The sequence below is a fragment of the Pygocentrus nattereri genome, chromosome 14, assembly GCF_015220715.1.
Source record: "Pygocentrus nattereri isolate fPygNat1 chromosome 14, fPygNat1.pri, whole genome shotgun sequence".
NCBI classification, from domain to species: domain Eukaryota; kingdom Metazoa; phylum Chordata; class Actinopteri; order Characiformes; family Serrasalmidae; genus Pygocentrus; species Pygocentrus nattereri.
Window position 1 is genome coordinate 23,111,229 of NC_051224.1, and position 18,772 is coordinate 23,130,000.

Below are 18,772 nucleotides of genomic sequence, written 5' to 3' on the forward strand. Positions count from 1 at the left end.
ACATTGAGTTGTGGCCATGTGATTGGCTGATATATATATATATATATATATATATATATATATATATATATACATATGTATTGCACCTTTAATACAATAAAAATGCTGCTCAAAGTACAGAGGAAAGAGGAAAAAAAAATCATAAAAATGCAACAAAAAGCAATAGCATAAAAGGGGATATATTAATAATAATTCAAATTAAATTGCACAAGACTAAACGTCTAAATAAAAATGCAACAAAAATACAACTAACAAGACAGTAAAAGTAATATTCCAGTAAAAAAAAAAACAACGGAAACAATAAAAAAGACTAGTTAAAAGCTAAAGTAACAAAAAAAAACAAAAATAATAAAGATAAAAATTTTAATAAAAATACAATAAAAATGAAACTTATTTAAAAAATTGTAATATTCCAGTAAAAAACAACAAAAGCAATAAAACAAGACTCGTTAAATGCTAAATTTAAAAAAATAAATAAATAAAAATGCAACAAATAAAAGTAATAGAGGTCAATGTGAGGTTAAACAACTCTGTATTTTATGACTCTGCCTAAAATGATCCTGTAGTACCTGTTTTATTCATTTTGCTGCTGCGTTTCCATAAGTTGTAGTCTGTTTGTTTCACTTGTAGGATGTCATATGAACAAAGCATTACAGCAGTCATGTCAACGGTCATGTGTTTATGATAATTAGTGGGACTGTATTTCTCATGCTGTCTGTGTTGGTCCTGCAGCTGGTTCTGTGTGAGAAAGAGAGACAGTTGATTATAGACTACACGTTCAAGAATTTTTGAAAGAAAAGAAAGGAGTGATACCGGTCTGTAGTTGTTGACATCAGAGTTGTCAAGCATGGGCTTCTTCAGGATGGGAAGTACTCTTGCAGTCTTGAAAGCTGATGGAACTTCTTCTGATGGCAAGGACTTGTTAATGAGAAAAGTGATGAAGGGCAGTAGGTCCTTGGAGATTGACTGGAATAATGCAGATGGGATGGGATCCAGTGGGCAGGTGGCTGGGTTACTGGATTTGATCAGTTGAAGGACAGCATCTGTGGAAAGAGAAGAAAATCAGTTTAAGGGATTGGGAATGAGAGGAGGTGGTCTAGCGGAGGGAGTGGGAATAGAGGAAAAAAGACTGGTGGATTCTATCAACCTTCTCCTCAAAGAAGGTGACAAAATCCTCAGGAGTGAGAGAAGAGGGTGGAGGGAGAGGAGGAGGGTTGAGGAGAGAGGAGAAAATGCTGAAGAGCTTGCACGGATCAGATGCTGATGCTTCCAGTTTCCCTCTGCAGAAAGATGACTTTGTAGCAGTATTATTAGAGCATATTACCATGAACTGCACTACAGTTCCCAAAATGCACTGCAATGGAATGTGTTGCTGCCTTCAAGTCCTCCTCGGAAGTTCCTGCTTAAAACTTTGAAAGCTGTAAGTACGACTTGATTTGTGTTCAAGTGGTTTTGGTTTGAAATAAAGTACACTGGAAATAATGTTCTGGATTGGTTTTGTTTTTCTGTCATTAAAGAAGGTCTGTGTTAGTGCAAAAAGTGAAGAGCGAAGGATGCTGATGAGACCATTGATGTTTTTATGCAGTCACATGTGTCACATAACGTGCTTGTATCTGTATTTCCATGTGTGGATGGTTTTAGCCTGCAGTGTTAATGTTGTGGCTGATGAATAACAGAGTTCATCAGCGGCTATCTTTGCCTTTTTGTTGACACCAGTGGTGGACGAAGTACACAAATCATGTACTTTAGTTAAAGTTAAAGATACTCAAGGTAAAATATTACTCCAGTAAAAGTAGAAGTTCCTCACTTTAGACCTCCACTTGAGTAAAAGTACAAAAGTATTTGCCTTCAAATGTACTAAAGTATCAAAAGTAAAAGTACTAAAAGATTGATTATGACTTTAATGTCCTGTTATCATTTTTATAACTTGACTCGCTTCATGAACTCATTTTAGGTGAAAGTCCTCCAGCGTCTCTCTTGGTAAACCAGTCTTTTAATAGAACGTCATTAATTAGTGACGCTGACGTTTATTAAAATGATCATAAGCACAAAACACTGAAGGTAAACAGTTTCCATCAGGCAGAACCGAGTGGCTCTGAAATCACTTTTACAAAGTTTCAGTTTAAGATTTATTTACAACCTATTTACAAGTTTAAGTTTAATAAAAACTGGCTTTAAACTCAGGATCACAAATGAGCTCCTTTACTATGTTGATCTGTAGGTCTCTGTTCATAAACATAAACCAGCCCAAACTAATTTACTATAAAATGAAAGTGTTTGTATAACTTCAGAAAATGATGCGTCAGTCACGACTGCATATGTGTCCATATTTCTATATTGTGCTCTATTTACACAAAGTTAGGTTAGTTCATCATTTATGTTGAATAGCCAAAATTTTATGCTGCTGCGCTCAAAACAAAGTGACCGCTGTGCCCTGATTGGTGTTCTTGCTTTGCGCTTCTTCCATTTTGATGTTACGTTTTTATACACACAGAAACCAAATGGAAGGACAGAGTTCTTAAAATGTAGTGGAGTAAAAAGTCAGATATCTGACTTTGAAATGTAGTGGAGTGAAAGTAAAATGTCACCCAAAATGAAAGTACAGATACACGAAAAAACTACTTAAGCACAGTAACGAATTACATTTACTTAGTTACTGTCCACCACTGCTTGACACGCCCTCGACATGGAAACTCTGGGCTCATTGGAAAGTTTCCCACTAATAAGTAGGAAGTTGTCGTGCCGTTCATGTATATTCATCTCGTAAGTCAGATATTTCTGACAGAACTTGAAGGCAGCATGTGTTCCCACTACCTTCTACAACAACGATCTATGGGACAGCAACACAAAAACAAAACAAAACAAAAAAGATGCCAGGTGTCCAGTTCAAGCGAATGGGCGGTTTTTTAAAAAAACCTACTGTACACTGGGGACATTTAAAGAGGTTTAACAGTGATCTATAGCTGATGTAGTCTGCTGTTTTCTATTATTTATTTTTTATATTTATTTTTTATGTTTTATATTTATGTTGTTTTTTAATGGTTCGAGTATTCAGTGCCTATTTTTGCCGTTGTAATTTTGGCATATTTTGAACAAACAGTGGCCATTTGGGGTCAAAATCATCATCATCATGATCATCGTTAACCGCTTTGGGGTCAAAATGTAAAGTAAAAATAAGATAAAAACCCAGCTGACCCACAGAACTGTTGAGATTTTTTAATATGACCCTTGTAGTGGTTGAGTTTGACACCCCTGATGTAAAAGACTGCCGCTTTCAGGAGGCCTCTGCGCTCCATCTTGTGTCATTGCAGGTGGTCTTGTTTGGATAGGCCGGGAATCAGGGGTCAAGGGATGCTAACCTTTGATCTCTTTGGGGTCATCATCCATTAGGCGCTGATGTTCGGATGTCTGCAGCCACCCTGCGATGACCATTTGTCTTCTGGGTCATCTTACTGTCTGTCCAGCTGTGCACCCCTAAGCTCCCCGGCTCTTGGTTTGACCATTTGGCCGATATTGCTTTCGCGGCCTCAGACAGCCTCGAACTGGCCAGACATACAGCCTGAAGTTTGAGTAACTCACGGTAAGAACCCTTTGCATGATTAAAAGGTTCTTTACATGTTGAAATTGTTCTTCAGATTGATGGAGAATGTGCTGTATGTGGTTCTATATAGCACCAAAATGAGCTCTTCTATTGTTATTGTTATCATAATGATGGAAAAACCCTTTTTGGTTCTTTATAGAACCATATACAACACATTCTCCTTCAATCTGAGGAACCATTTTACTATGTAAAGAACCTTATAATCATGCAAATGATTCTTTGAGTGTTCATGGTTCTATTTAGAAACATTTTCTTCATTAAAGAACCCTTGAAGAACCATCTTTAAGAGTGTAGGGTTTAAGACTCACCCAGAACTTAAGAACAGCACTACAGTTTAAGATTAATAGACATGGGGCGTAAGACTGCCACATGATTTAAGATTAAGATTTAAGACTAACATGGAGCTTGAGACAAGGGATTATGACTAACACAGAGGTTAAGACTAAGGTTTAAGCCAAACACAGAACTTAACAATAGCACTTAAGACTGACAAATGGCTCTAGACTAGGGTTAAGTCCAACATGGTATAAAACTAACACAGGGCTTAGACAAGGGATAAAGTTTTTATGACCAAGACATAGGTTAAGATTAGAGTTTAAGACTAACACAATGTATAATAACATGGTTTGAGACTAACATATATCTTAAAGTTAGGTCTTGGAGGCGAATGGACTTTGCGTTTATAATCACTCCAGCTGGTTTCCTGATAAGTTAAATCTACAACGAGAAACTATCACATACTAACAAGTCAGTTTCTCATTCGCCAGCTTCTCCTTTAAATTCTCTATTTCCACCTTAAATGGTGCAGCAGTTACATTCTGTCACTTCAGGCACCATTTAAGGTGGAATGGAAACATTCAGAATTGTGCAAATGAGAAGTGACTAAAGCTGTGTAAAAAATCGAACGTTGAGAGACATTTTTCAAGAAGCTCTTCTACTTTTGTGGAAAAGTTTCCTGCTAGAGACGTGAGAAAAGCAGCTATAGCTGAGCTACGTCAGAGTAACGCGCTCCGCCCACTCGCTGCACAGCTGGCAGTTCGTTCTCCAGCTCCTTACACTAAATTCCCAAACTGTCGTCACCACTGAGCAGCTTTTTCTGTTTTTATTGGGTCAGTTTTATGGCTCAGTCTGATTTGGTCAAACTATGAAGATCAGACCCCACGTCTGGCGAATGGTACTGGGTTCATTTCTGGCTGATTCCAGGTTGTTTAGCTGTTCTTCTGTCACACCTGCCACTGAAAAGCTGCTCAGTGGTGATAGTTTGGGAATTTAGTGTCGTCTCATCTTCAGAGTCGGACCAAATCAGCTGTCGGCCAGATGTGATCTTAAAACTGTCCGTTTTCTGTTTGTGGCAAAGTAAGAAGTAAAAATGTTCAAATGGCTTCAGCGTCTCCTACGGCTGTCAAAGTCGTTGCTTAGCAGCAGCGTCTCAGCGGAGTGATACAGTGTTTGTGAAAAACCTGCGATGTTATAGTGAAACAGCAGTTAGAACACCTCTCAACCAATCAGCTCGCGTGGCTGGAACTGACTGTTGTATTATGACATTTACAGCCAAGATGGCTAAATGGACATAACATGCTGTGGCTTCTAAAGTGGTGTGATTTTTATTGAAAGGAGGAATTGGCTCTTCTTAACATTTGTGTTGCGAGGCCTGGGTTAGAGGGATCATTAGCATATTGCCTTGTGTGATATCACTATCGAGAGCTTGTATCGCAGTGATGATTATCAGATGACTTGTGCAGCACTGAGTCTCAGAACTTCATTCTTGTAGGGCAGCTGGCGTGTTCCTACTGAAAACCCGCCCCTGCTCTGCTCTGTAGTGGCTTTGTTGTTCAGACAGGTGCCATCCGATTCCGAAAGTGGGTCATCAGCAAGGATTTGAGACACACTAACGCACACCTTGTGGCTGTTCGGCTCCTGGAAAGCCATGTTTATCCAGGAGCGACAGGACAGAGGGTGTGTGCAGAACAATAAATCTTCAGGTAAACACCAAATAGGATGAATGTCGCTGTCACTGCGGCTTTCGACAGAAAGCTCAAGAACCGCTCCTCCTTCTGAAAGACCTGGTTATCCCATCACGTGCTGGGCAGACTGTTTTCATATGGTGTGGTGGGCAAACACTCCGGAAAGTTCTTTGTGGTTGTTTTTTTATGTCTGCTGCTGCTGAGACGGCTGTGCCGATTGGTGACGGCAGCTTCCACTTTCTTGTATTGGGGAACCGAGAACAGTTTGGTGACTATAATGTCAGAGATGCACGTTACGGTGTGGTTCTGCGTTCTATCAGATCCGATTTGGCCTCGACTTTCTGCTCTTTTAAACTGTCTCTGTATTAAAATCTTTAGTGTTCTCATTTAATATCTGAGTCTCAGGCTTTAGGCACTGTTGGGAACCTCTGAATGTAGGTACTCCACTTCAGTCAGGCACCACACTCTTTTAAAAGATGCTTATTTATGGGTTCTTTAATAATTCGCATGCTTAAATGCTTTTTGCATGGTGAAATGGCTTTATAGCACCAAAAAGGGTTCTTCAATGGTTAAAAGCTTAACATCGTAACAATAGTAGAACCCTTTTGGTGCTGTATAGAACTACATGCAATACATTCATCCATCAATCTGAAGAACCATTTCACCATGCAAGGAACCATTTAATCATGTTATTTGAGTGGCCATGGTTCTATTTAGAAACAGTTTCTTCACTAAAGAACCCTTGAAGAACCATCTTTTTTTAAAAGTGTAGGGATTAAGACTGACCCAAGAACAGAGCTTTAAGACTACAGTTTAAGATTAAGACGAACAAACACATGTTTTAAGACTAACACATAGATTAAGATTAAGGTTGAAGACTGTGTGTAAGATTATGGTGTAAGATTAAGACATGTCTTAAAACTACCACAGGGTTTATGATTAGGGTTTAAGACCAACAAACACATGGTTTAAGACTAACACATAGGTTAAGATTAGGGTTGAAGACTACCTGTGTGTAAGATTGGGGTGTAAACCTAGCATGTTTTAGGACTAACACAGGGTTTAGGACTAGGGTTTAAGACTAACAAACACAGGACATAAGACTTACAATGGGCTTTAAACTAGGGTTTGAATCTAGTGGAGGGCATAGGACTATGGTTTAAGACTAACACAATTGTAAATTGTATAAAAAATAAAAACTTGAAGTCACCTAAACCTCATTTTCTACTGACCACAGTAGCCTGGATATTTTGCTGTTTTAAGTCACTTCACGAATGCGCAAAATAGCCCAGTAGTGCAGCTCTTCTCTCTGCCAACACCATCACATCTTGCTAACGTCAGTGTCCGTGTACTGACCGGCCGGAGGTCAGCGGGAGTGAACAGAAACGCTGCTGATGCTGGTGCGGTGTGACAGGGCAGGTGACCTGCTGACAGGGCTGCATCCACCGCGGTCTTTTCTCCAGCTTTAGCAGAGGACACATGTGGCCTCGGATCTGCAGGGGACAACCTTTCAGCGTCCAGCAGAAAACACCTCTGTTAGGGTCACTGCTCAGTGCTCTGACTGCTGAGAGAGCGCTACGGGGAGTCGGGCAACTTTCGACCAATCAGGAGCCTTGGGGTGGCTTGTTTTGGATGTCTTTTAGCAGCTTTTAGTGAACTAACCTGCAGGAGTGTTTAATAAAAAACTGCTGTTTTTCCTGAGATCAGGTACTGGAGCTGCTTTCTGGAGTAAAGTTTTAGGCCTTTTAAAGAGATCATTTGGCAAAACCTGAACTTTTCTCTGTTCCCCCGCTTCCGTCAAATGTAGGCATTTTGGTGTCTGAAGTTAGCTAAAATGCTAATTTAGCTAACAAGTAATGGAAGCTTATGTCTCAACAATTAGCATGATGCTAACCGCATGCCGCCTGCCTCAAACCATTTAATGTTCTGGTAATGTATCAGTAGGTAACCACTTTCTGATTATGTTGATAATATTCTCTTATTAATATTATCATGATGACTCATTTCAAATTGTTATAACCACATATTAAAAACAGATTATCTAACTTTTTCATGATAATTCATTTTATATTGTAATAACGTATAGTGTTCTTTTCAGTGTTACTTCCTCTCTCTGGTTCTTCCACATACTTTTAGGGAGGTTCTCCTTTTGAATCAGGGATCTTCACAGTGGCTCTTCCTCTTACTCATAGGGAGGTTCTACTTTGAGTCTTGGTTCCTCTTAGTGGTTCTTCCTCATGCTCTTAAGGGGTTTCTGTTTTGAGTCTTGGTTCCTCTGATTGGTTCTTCCTCGTGCTCTTAGGGAGGTTCTACTTTTGAGTCTTGATTCCTCTCAGTGGTTCTTCTTTGTGCTCTTAGGGAGGTTCTACCTTTTGATTCTTGGTTCCTCTCAGGTGGTCTTCGCCATGCCCTTAGGGAGGTTCTATCTTTTGAGTCTGGGTTCCTCTTAGTAGTTCTTCTCCATGCCCTTAGGGAGGTTCTATCTTTTGAGTCTGGGTTCCTCTTAGTAGTTCTTCTCCATGCCCTTAGGGAGGTTCTACTTTTGAGTTTTGGTTCCTCTGAGGGGTTCGTCATCATGCTGTTCATGCTGTTTCCTTTTGAGTGTTGGTTCCTCTCGGTGGTTCTTCCTCATACTCTTAGGGAAGTTCTACTTTGAGCTTTAGTTCCAATCAGTGTTTCTTCCTCATGCTTTTACGGTGTTTATCCTTTTGAGTCTTGCTTCTTCATCATGCTCTAAGGGTGGTTCTACCTGTAAGTCTTGGTTCCTCTTAGTGGTTCTTCCTCACGCTCTTAGGGAAGTTCTACTTTGAGCTTCAGTTCCTATCAGTGGTTCTTCCTCATCCTTTATGGTGTTTATCCTTTTGAGTCTTTGTTCCTCTCAGTGGTTCTTCCTCATGCTCTTAGGGAAGTTCTGCTTTGAGCTGTAGTTCCTCTCAGTGGTTCTTCATCATGCTCTTAGGGAGTTTGTCCTTTTTAGTCTTGGTTCCTCTCAGTGGTTCTTCCTCGTGGTCTTAGGGAAGTTCTACTTTGAGCTTTAGTTCCTCTCAGTGGTTCTTCCTTATGCTCTTAGGGAAGTTCTGCTTTGAGCTTTAGTTCCTCTCAGTGGTTCTTCCTCAAGGTCTTAGGGAAGTTCTACTTTGAGCATTAGTTACTCTCAGTGGTTCTTCCTCATGCTCTTAGAGAAGTTCTGCTATGAGCTTTAGTTCCTCTTAGTGGTTCTTTGTCATGCTCTTAGGGAGTTTATCCTTTTGAGTCTTGGTTCCTCTCAGTGGTTCTTCCTCAAGGTCTTAGGGACGTTCTGCTTTGAGCTGTAGTTCCTCTCAGTGGTTCTTCATCATGCTCTTAGGGAGTTTGTCCTTTTTAGTCTTGGTTCCTCTCAGTGGTTCTTCCTCGTGGTCTTAGGGAAGTTCTACTTTGAGCTTTAGTTCCTCTCAGTGGTTCTTCCTTATGCTCTTAGGGAAGTTCTACTTTAAGCTTTAGTTCCTCTCAGTGGTTCTTCCTCAAGGTCTTAGGGAAGTTCTACTTTGAGCATTAGTTACTCTCAGTGGTTCTTCCTCATGCTCTTAGAGAAGTTCTGCTATGAGCTTTAGTTCCTCTTAGTGGTTCTTTGACATGCTCTTAGGGAGTTTATCCTTTTGAGTCTTGGTTCCTCTCAGTGGTTCTTCCTCAAGGTCTTAGGGACGTTCTACTTTGAGCATTAGTTACTATCAGTGGTTTTTCCTCATGCTCTTAGAGAAGTTCTGCTATGAGCTTTAGTTTTTCTTAGTGGTTCTTTGTCATGCTCTTAGGGAGTTTATCCTTTTGAGTCTTGGTTCCTCTCAGTGGTTCTTCCTCAAGGTCTTAGGGAACTTCTACTTTGAGCATTAGTTACTCTCAGTGGTTCTTCCTCATGCTCTTAGGGAAGTTCTGCTTTGAGCTTTAGTTCCTCTTAGTGGTTCTTTGTCATGCTCTTAGGGAGTTTATCCTTTTGAGTCTTGGTTCCTCTCAGTGGTTCTTCCTCAAGGTCTTAGGGAACTTCTACTTTGAGCATTAGTTACTCTCAGTGGTTCTTCCTCATGCTCTTAGGGAAGTTCTGCTTTGAGCTTTAGTTCCTCTTAGTGGTTCTTCCTCATGCTTTTAGGGAGTTTATCCTTTTGAGTCTTGGTTCCTCTCAGTGGTTCTTCCTCATGGTCTTAGGGAAGTTCTACTTTGAGCATTAGTTACTCTCCGTGGTTCTTCCTCATGCTCTTAGGGAAGTTCTGCTTTGAGCTTTAGTTCCTCTTAGTGGTTCTTCCTCATGCTCTTAGGGAGTTTATCCTTTTGAGTCTTAGTTCCTCTCAGTGGTTCTTCCTCATGGTCTTAGGGAAGTTCTATTTTGAGCTTTAGTTACTCTCCGTGGTTCTTCCTCATGCTCTTAGGGAAGTTCTGCTTTGAGCTCCTCTCAGTGGTTCTTCCTCATGCTTTTAGGGAGTTTATCCCTTTGAGTCGTAGTTCCTTTCAGTGGTTCTTCCTCATGCTCTTCAGGAGTTGTTATTTGTGGGTAATGACATGTAAGATGCTGTCTGAATAAATTTAAATTGAATTGAACTAATCCTGCTGCGCCACCTGCCATTAGACTGGGTAAATGCATCACGTCGGGCAGATTCATTAGCAGGTCATTCACCACACTAATGTACTGTTAATGCAGTCTGTTAAAATGCTGAAGCTGAATAGCAGACATTTATTCACCAGTCCTCTTAATTTAATATTGTATTTTCCAACCTCTTCTATTCCTTGAGACCACCGGTGGTTCCAAAACGCACTTCATCATATTCTTCATAACTTTCATATTTCATAAACTACATTCAGAAGGTGGGCGTCATATGAGGCTGTAACTGTTTTCTGTCCAGTCAAATAGATGGTGAAGTCATTTTAAACCCTTATAATAAAAGAAGCTAAACTCAAAATTGTGTTTTCTACTGAAAGTCGACTCATTTTTCCACAAATCTGGGCTATAAACTCTAAACAGATGGCGTCTCTTCAGTGATCTGCTCTGTAAAAACTATTTTTATAAAATAATACAAAAAGATTTTTGGCAGTAAATTGTAAGCATAAATCAATATGTGTAGATCAGAAAACACGTTCTGTTAATTTGAAGGGAACTTTATAAAAAAAATGAATAAATAAATAAAATAAAAATTGACATTTATTTCTTGCAGTTACTGAATAATTAAAAAATTTTTACCAAATATTTGGTCAAGTAAATTCAGATGGACAAACCAAAATATACCCCGGAGAACAAGAAGTTAATGGCTCGAGTCTATGGCCTGATCTGCACTGTGGAAAGTCGTTCCAGGTCCCAGTGGCCCGTCGTATCTGTGCGCTGGCTTGTTTGAAACGTGAAAAGGTTTTTGAAGGCCTCGACTCACCCTGGCTGAACAGCTCAGCCTCTGCTGCTGCTTCTTTTGTAGAGAACAAAGCCGCATTGAAAAGACGACAAAAGCTGCTTTCACACACCTGCGCCGAAGTGCTCTTTGAAAGAACTTTGAAGTCCTCGACTGAAACATCGCGCAATAAATGTCTGTTTCTTTTCAGCCCGAATGAGCCGCGTTCGCCTGGTATTTGTCTCAAAGGTCGCATCGTTTTTCTTCAGTTGACTTGTTTTTCATTTGGTACTTGATCTTATGTCCAAACCTTCAGTTGCCTGTGAGCACCAGAAAGGAATTTACCACAGAGGTGTCGTTGTTTATGTCAAAATTGGCACAAAGATCAGCAAAATAACTTTCTTTAAAGCTTTGGTGGAGTTTGCGCCACATGTAAAGCAGAAAGATTGCCTGAATGATTTTATATTCACTGGAAAATGTTCATTTTGTATTTAAGGCTGCGTTCACATTATAAGCCTTACTGCTGAAATCGGATTTTTTGCTCAAATCCGATCTCTCTGACTCGGTGGTTGACACTCGTTTAGTAAGTGATTCAAATCTGTCATTAGTGTGATGAACTGGCGTCCTGAAATGACCTGCATGAGCTCATCCTGCCCAGTAACGCCATGTGAATGAATCACGTGGATCATCAGCACAAACTAACGAGCAGAACGAGCTTCGCTGAGAAGATAATTAACTCTGATCAGCTCTCAGCTTCATTATTAGAGCCAGACGAAGGAGAAAAGGGTGAGATGAGCTGCTTTTCCACCATTTACAGGCTTTAATGTCTGTTCAGCGCTGCTGCCATGGTAATGCTGAATAATGGTCACGTGCAGTGGAAAAAACACATGAATTCCGATCTGAGCGTCACTTTAAGGTCACATGGCTGTGAATCGGATACATATCTGATCTAGGACCACATATAAAAAATTAACTCAGCTCGGATTTGAAAAGATCAGATTTGTGTCAACACAGCCCTGAAAACATCAGATCTGAGTCACATTAGGACAAAAAATCGGACTTGTTGTCACACATCCTCCTGGCTCTGTAAAGACACCTTTTCCCAGACCTCTCTGGGAGATTACATGACCCATGAGCTTCCACAATCCACAGTCAACTCTCCAGTTGACCTGAATGCTAACCTGTGTGTGTGTGTGTGTGTGTGTGTGTGTGTGTGTGTATATATATATATAATGTTTTTTGTTTTTTCCTGGCACTGAAAACCAAACTTGTACTGAGAGGCTGTTTTGATTGAAGACTAAATAAACGGGCTGACTCTGACTCCTACAGTACTGTATAACATCACTCATTTACTATGTTCATGATCCAAATGCAGCTCTTACTTCATAGAGTAGGACAAAAAAGCATCCAGGTGGAACGACTGAGTTACATCACCTTATTATTAAAGATTAAACAGACAAAACTGGCAGTTGTTGTGGAGTGATGAGTAATCGTGTTGTTCTTGTCGTTGTTGTTCTTGTCGTCGTTGTTGTTGTTGTTTCATTATAAAGATTACTCGTCCTGCGCTGATGCGTATGATTATCAGTATTATTATGAGTGTTAGAATGAAAGCCGGGTTTCATTTGTGCAGACTGAGCTGTAGTTTCAGAGCCGCTCGTCCAGCTTCGCTCTAAACAGCCTCGTGCATGAATAATGGAACGTCCGTGGCAGCTTCGCTTCTTCTGGATGCAGCCGACATGAAAGAGAGGCAGATTTGTGAAACGCTTACACAGACACACACATACATGCATAAACACATGCGCTTCCTTACCTTCTCTCTCTCTGTCTCTGTCTCTCTCTCTCTCTCTCTCTCTCTCTCTCTCTCTCTGTCTCTGTCTCTCTCTCTCTCTCTCTCTCTCTCTCTCTCTCTCTCGCTCTCTCTCTGTCTTTACAGAGCGTTTCTCTGGGGAGGATCCTTTTCTTATAACTTGGATATTTGAGGAGGTTTTTGGAGGAATACAGGCTTCAGGTATTGCATTTTACAGCTTTCTTTATTTGGCATATATATATATATATATATATATATATATATATATATATATATATATATATATATATATATATATATAAAATAGTAATTTTACAGGAGAAGGAAAAAGCCTACTTTACTTTTAATGTAAGTCAATGGAACCAGCATTTTTTCCAAGTCATTTTGGGTCATTTCTTGTGGTCCATCCATCATGAAATATATACGCAATGTAAAGGACAACAGGTATTTTCAAATTATGCCAAAAACTGAAAAACAGCAAAAATAGAGATATGAGGTTTTGGTCTGACAGCATATGTGGCATATATTTATTTGGCATCTGATATAGAATATATAGTGTCTTCTATATATTCCCATATGCTACATTTTTCTTGCATTTTATTTTATGACATTTGTGTGAGTTTATATAACAAAAACAGTCATACTTAGTTTTTAGATGACCGTTTTGTAAAGTTTCTCATTATCGCTTAGTAAGAAAAAGACTGTGCCTTTAAGACACATATATGGGAAAGAGCTCCATTTTGATTGGTTATGCCTCATTAGTAAAGCAGTCTGGGCTGAAACACTTAGTTCGCTTCAGTGTGAATGAGCGGGGCTAAACTGCTGCAGGCTGTTTAGTAGGTGGTTATATCATGTATGTAAATGCGCTGGTTGTTGTGACATCACAGTCCATATAGACCACATGGACTGGCAAGTGAATGGGATTTTACAACCCCAATTCCAATGAAGTTGGGACATTGTGTAAAACATAAATAAAAACAGAATATGATGATTTACAAATCCTTTTCAACCTATATTCAATTGAACACACTACAAAGACAAGATATTTAATGTTCAAACAGATAAACTTTATAGTTTTTCACAAATATTCACTCATTTTGAATTTGATGCCTGCAACATGTTCCAAAGAAGTTGGAACAGGGGCGTGTTTACCACTGTGTTACATCACCTTTCCTTTTAACAGCACTCAATAAGCGTTTGGGAGCTGAGGACACTAATTGTTGAAGCTTTGTAGGTGGAATTCTTTCCCATTCTTGCTTGATGTACAACTTCAGTTGCTCAACAGTCCGGGGTCTCCGTTGTCGTATTTTGCGCTTCATAATGCGCCACACATTTTCAATGGGAGACAGGTCTGAACTGCAGGCAGGCCAGTCTAGTACCCGCACTCTTTTACTACGAAGCCACGCTGTTGTAACACGTGCAGAATGTGGCTTGGCATCGTCTTGCTGAAATAAGCAGGACGTCCCTGAAAAAGACGTTGCTTGTATGGCAGCATATGTTGCTCCAAAACCTGTATGTACCTTTCAGCATTAATGGTGCCTTCACAGAAGCACAAGTTACCCATGCCATGGGCACTAACACACCCCCATACCATCAGAGATGCTGACTTTTGAACTTTGCACTGATAACAATCCAGACAGTCCTCTTCCTCTTTGGCCCGGAGGACACGACGTCCATGATTTCCAAAAACAATTTGAAATGTGGACTCGTCAGACCACAGGACACTTTTCCACTTTGTGTCAGTCCGTCTCAGATGAGCTTGGGCCCATGTGGTAATATCCGTTACAGAATGATGTCAGCAGTGCTGCCTGAGGGATCGAAGGTCACGGGCATTCAGTGTTGGTTTTCTGCCTTGCCGCTTACATGCAGAGATTTCTCCAGATTCTCTGAATCTTTTGATGATATTATTGACTGTAGATGATGAAATCCCTAAATTCCTTGCAATTGCACGTTGAGAAATGTTTTTAAACTGTTGGAATATTTGCTCACGCAGTTGTTCACAAAGTGGTGAACCTCGCCCCATCCTTGCTTGTGAACGACTGAGCCTTTCAGGGATGTTCCCTTTATACCCAGTCATGACACTCACCTGTTTCCAATTAACCTGTTCACCTGTGGAATGTTGCAAATAGGTGTTTTTTGAGCGTTCCTCAATGTTCCCAGTCTTTTGTTGCCCCTGTCCCAACTTCTTTGGAACATGTTGCAGGCATCAAATTCAAAATGAGTGAATATTTGCAAAAAACAATAAAATTTATCTTTTTGAACATTAAATATCTTGTCTTTGTAGTGTATTCAATTGAATATAGGTTGAAAAGGATCTGCAAATCATCGTATTCTGTTTTTATTTATGTTTTACCCAACTTCCCAACTTCATTGGAATTTGTGTTGTATAACTTTAACAGTGTTTATGTGTTACATCGAACTCTTAATTTAAAGTTTTCCATCATGTGGGCCCTTTAGCTGGCAAGTTAGGAGCAGCTCCATTTGGGACACATAGACTCAATCCCATTTCACCCCTTGCTCCTACCACTTAGCCCTGCCCCTCTGTTCTGAGCGCTCATGGCTAGGGGGGTAAGGTGTCCTGATTCTTGATGAGGTAGAGGGATAGGGTGAAGTATTGGGGCTACATGGCCCTCCAAACGGAGGTTCTTCAGAGACTCCAATCAGAGTGATATGAGAAAAAGAAAAAACGGCAAGATGGAGAACAAGCGACCAAAGAAAAATATCAAATGTGAGAATTTCCTCTTCTAAAAATTTATTATAATCACTGTATTATCTTAGATTAATGTTGTTTCAATGAATTATGGTCTTTTTCTTCATAACAAGCATAAAAATCACTCATTTTTATAAAATCTAAAGTCTCAGTGGCTATCTAGCTAATTTTCCCTTTCCACATTAAATAGTCCAGCAAGCCTGAAGTGCCAGAATGTAACTGCTGCTCCATTTAAGGTGGAACGGGAAAATTACAGCAAAAATCTGGTGAATATCTTCAGCTTCATATCATTGAAGAATTAGTTGTGGGTGATAATAAATAATTGCCCCCTCTTTGAAAGCATATGATGCCCTAAATGTAACTAAAGCCCAGCAGTGAGCAGCTGAACTTTACCCTCCTCTGCTGTCACTGCAGACTGGCAGGGTCGCCTACAGCGCTGGTAGCTGTTAATGAAGGGATGCTCTTTTTATTTGAGAGGGAAGATTTCAACCACTGCCCCCTGTAACTAGAGACACCTAAAAACAAGGGATATGGGTAGAAATAGGGAAGGGAACTGGACCTTTGTCAGGATCACGTCCAAGTTGAACCTCTTTATTAAGACAAGCCCCAGAAAAACCTTGTTTATAATAATAATAATAATAATAATAATAATAATGCTGCCCCTTTATCCGTCATGTATGAGCGTGTTTAGTTTTCTCTGTTTTCTCTGCCTCTTAGTGGGGGATTTGTCCTGTAGACACAAGGAGATGTTTATTATTTCAGCCACTGCAGGTCTTCATCGAGCACAAATAAAGTTATGTTTATGAGTGTGTGTACTGGATAAACCCCAGAAGGCCCTTGGCTGGGTCTGACCCTGTATTGCAGTCGGCGAGGTGACCTCTGGCCCCCTTCAGGTCACATCAGTGAGTGATGTGAGATTTCTGTGGTTTAATTTTATTCACACAGACTGCTGTGTGTTGTGAGAAGCTTTTATAAAAAGAATTAGTTGCCTTTATGCTAACCTGAGACCACCCAGGTATACTGTAACATATGGAAAATAAACGGCAATGTATTCTGCTTAGAATAACAATAATCAATAAACAATTCAAATGTTTACATTGAATTATAGCAATTAAAGTGAACAGAATCATCATATGTGTCTTATATAACTCAGGTACTGCAGTAATGCTCATATTTCATTGTTACATTTTAGTTGTAAACAAAAAGGTTAAATTCTCGACCCCCCCCAACAGAAAACTGTCCGGTTCGAATGTTTATCTCTGTGGTCTCTTTGGTAGTTGCGGTATTTGGGTGGTGCGTCATTCTCAGCACTGCAGTAGCACTGACATGGTGGTGGTGTGTTAGTGTTTGTTGTGCTGGTGCGAGTGGATCAGACACAGCAGTGCTGCTGGAGTTTTTAAACACCTCAGTGTCGCTGCTGGACTGAAAATAGTCCACCAACCAAAAAGAAGGACTAGAGGATGACCAACACAAATTGTGCAGCGGGTTGAGCTGTTGTCTCTGACTTTACATCTACATAAGGTGGACTGACAAGGTAGGAGTGTCTAATAGAGTAGACAGTAAGTGGACTCGCACCAGCGCAACACACACTAACACGCCACCACCATGTCAGTGTTACTGCAGTGCTGAGAATGATCCACCACTCAAATAGTACCTGCTCTGTGAGGGTCTATGGGGGTCTTGATCACTGAAGAACAGGGTAAAAGGGAGCTAATAAAGTATCAGAGAAACAGATGGACTACAGTCTGTAATTCTATATATAAATATATATATATATATATATATATATATATATATATATATATATCCTCTGCTTTTAACATGCTTCTCTGTAGCTTTTGGTCCCAATAATAGTTTCAGAGCTGAGTGCCAGCCTGTCTCTATTTTAGTCTGCGTGTATAATCAGTGCATTAATATGTGCGCCCGTTATTTCAGAGCTGCTCGCCTCTTTTAGTACTTTTAGCTGAGATGTTAATTTCAGGCAGGGTTAGTGATACGCTGGAAACACTTCAGAGTGGAGCGCTGTCTGACTGTGTGTGTGTGTATGTGTGTGTGTGTGTGTGTGTGTGTGTGTGTGTGTGTGTGAGTGAGAGACCCAGTGGGGGATTTCTCCTATCACATTCACCATCATCTCAGGCAGGATTACTCACAGTTATTGCATGTCTGTCTGAAATGAAGATATTAAAGCAGCTTTTATTGCTCGCTGTCAGACCGAGTGCAAATGAACAACATCCACTCAGCCATTACGCCACATCGCCTCAACCTGTACAGCAGCTTTCAGGTGATTTAACCTGGGAATCCTCTCATTTTTTCATCTAAACCAAGTCATTCACAACTGTTTGGTGTGAAAGGGTTATGGTGTCAGGAAGCAGTGGTTACTATGACTACAACGCAAATATAGACATTTTATTTACTATCCAAAATCAACAGTGAACCTGCTGGTGAAAATAGTGGAAAACGTGCAATATTTTGCCTCACATCACCCTGCATATTATGTATCCCTCCATCATGAATGGAGTTTAAGGCCAAAATTGACCCAGAACTATCATAAAACAGCATCTCAGTCATCAGGCAGTGAATTCATAACCATTTCATGTAGGAACTTTCTGTGAGGGAGCTTTTAGAGGTGGACGTCTGGTTCCTATCACCACCACTGTGAACAGTTCTGATTCGGGAAGAGTGTTTCACCCCAAACCACTCTGAACTGCCCTGTTTACATCTTAATCATCTAATTTAGCACTTTTGAAAATCGCTGTAATTTCCCTTCAGTAGAGGTTTATTAGAAGTTGCACCTCGTTGGTACAGAGTGTCTGTAGGCTTTCAGTATATAGAGCCTCTATTTGTAAATCTGTCCCAAAGTGTATCCTATTCATGAGTTTGCTCGCTCTTAAGTAAGGTTTGCTGACCCACAACATTCAGTCTGATATTTAACGTTTATGTTTCTCCATTCAAACATCATTTAAATCTCCAGAAACAGAGAGAGAAGTCATACCGGCTGTGTGCAGCTCCGTTAGGGGGGCGACTGTTTATCTCTCGGCTGGTAACATTAGCTGAAGTTGTCTAAAGGCTAGCATTGCTCACATCTGTGTTAATTGGCTGATGTCGTTTCCCTCCTATAATCATTCAGTTTCTCTCCTCTCTATGCAGCACTGTGAGATCCTTTACCCACCCTCACGTGAGGCGCCGATGGGCGTCTGAGCTTTTAAATGCTGTGAGAGACTCTCAGAATAGGGAGTGGGGCTGAGTATGAGAGAAATATAAACATCAGGAAAAACAAATTTGGTAGCTTTCTGCCAGTTTAAGTGGGTCCAGGAGTTCAGGGGAAACTGTATAAGCATCGCAGCCTAT

General features: G+C 40.3%; 1 protein-coding gene across 2 annotated transcripts in view; it reads left to right on the top strand.

Moving 5' to 3' along the window:
- The window catches only part of rarab (retinoic acid receptor, alpha b), a 205,870-nt gene that overhangs the window by 31,109 nt on the left and 155,989 nt on the right, over positions 1-18,772 (top strand). For both annotated transcript variants that reach the window (XM_037544785.1, XM_037544786.1), the window contains exon 2: positions 12,841-12,915. The gene's annotated coding sequence lies outside the window, so the exon portion shown is untranslated. The remainder of the gene's footprint in view (positions 1-12,840; positions 12,916-18,772) is intronic.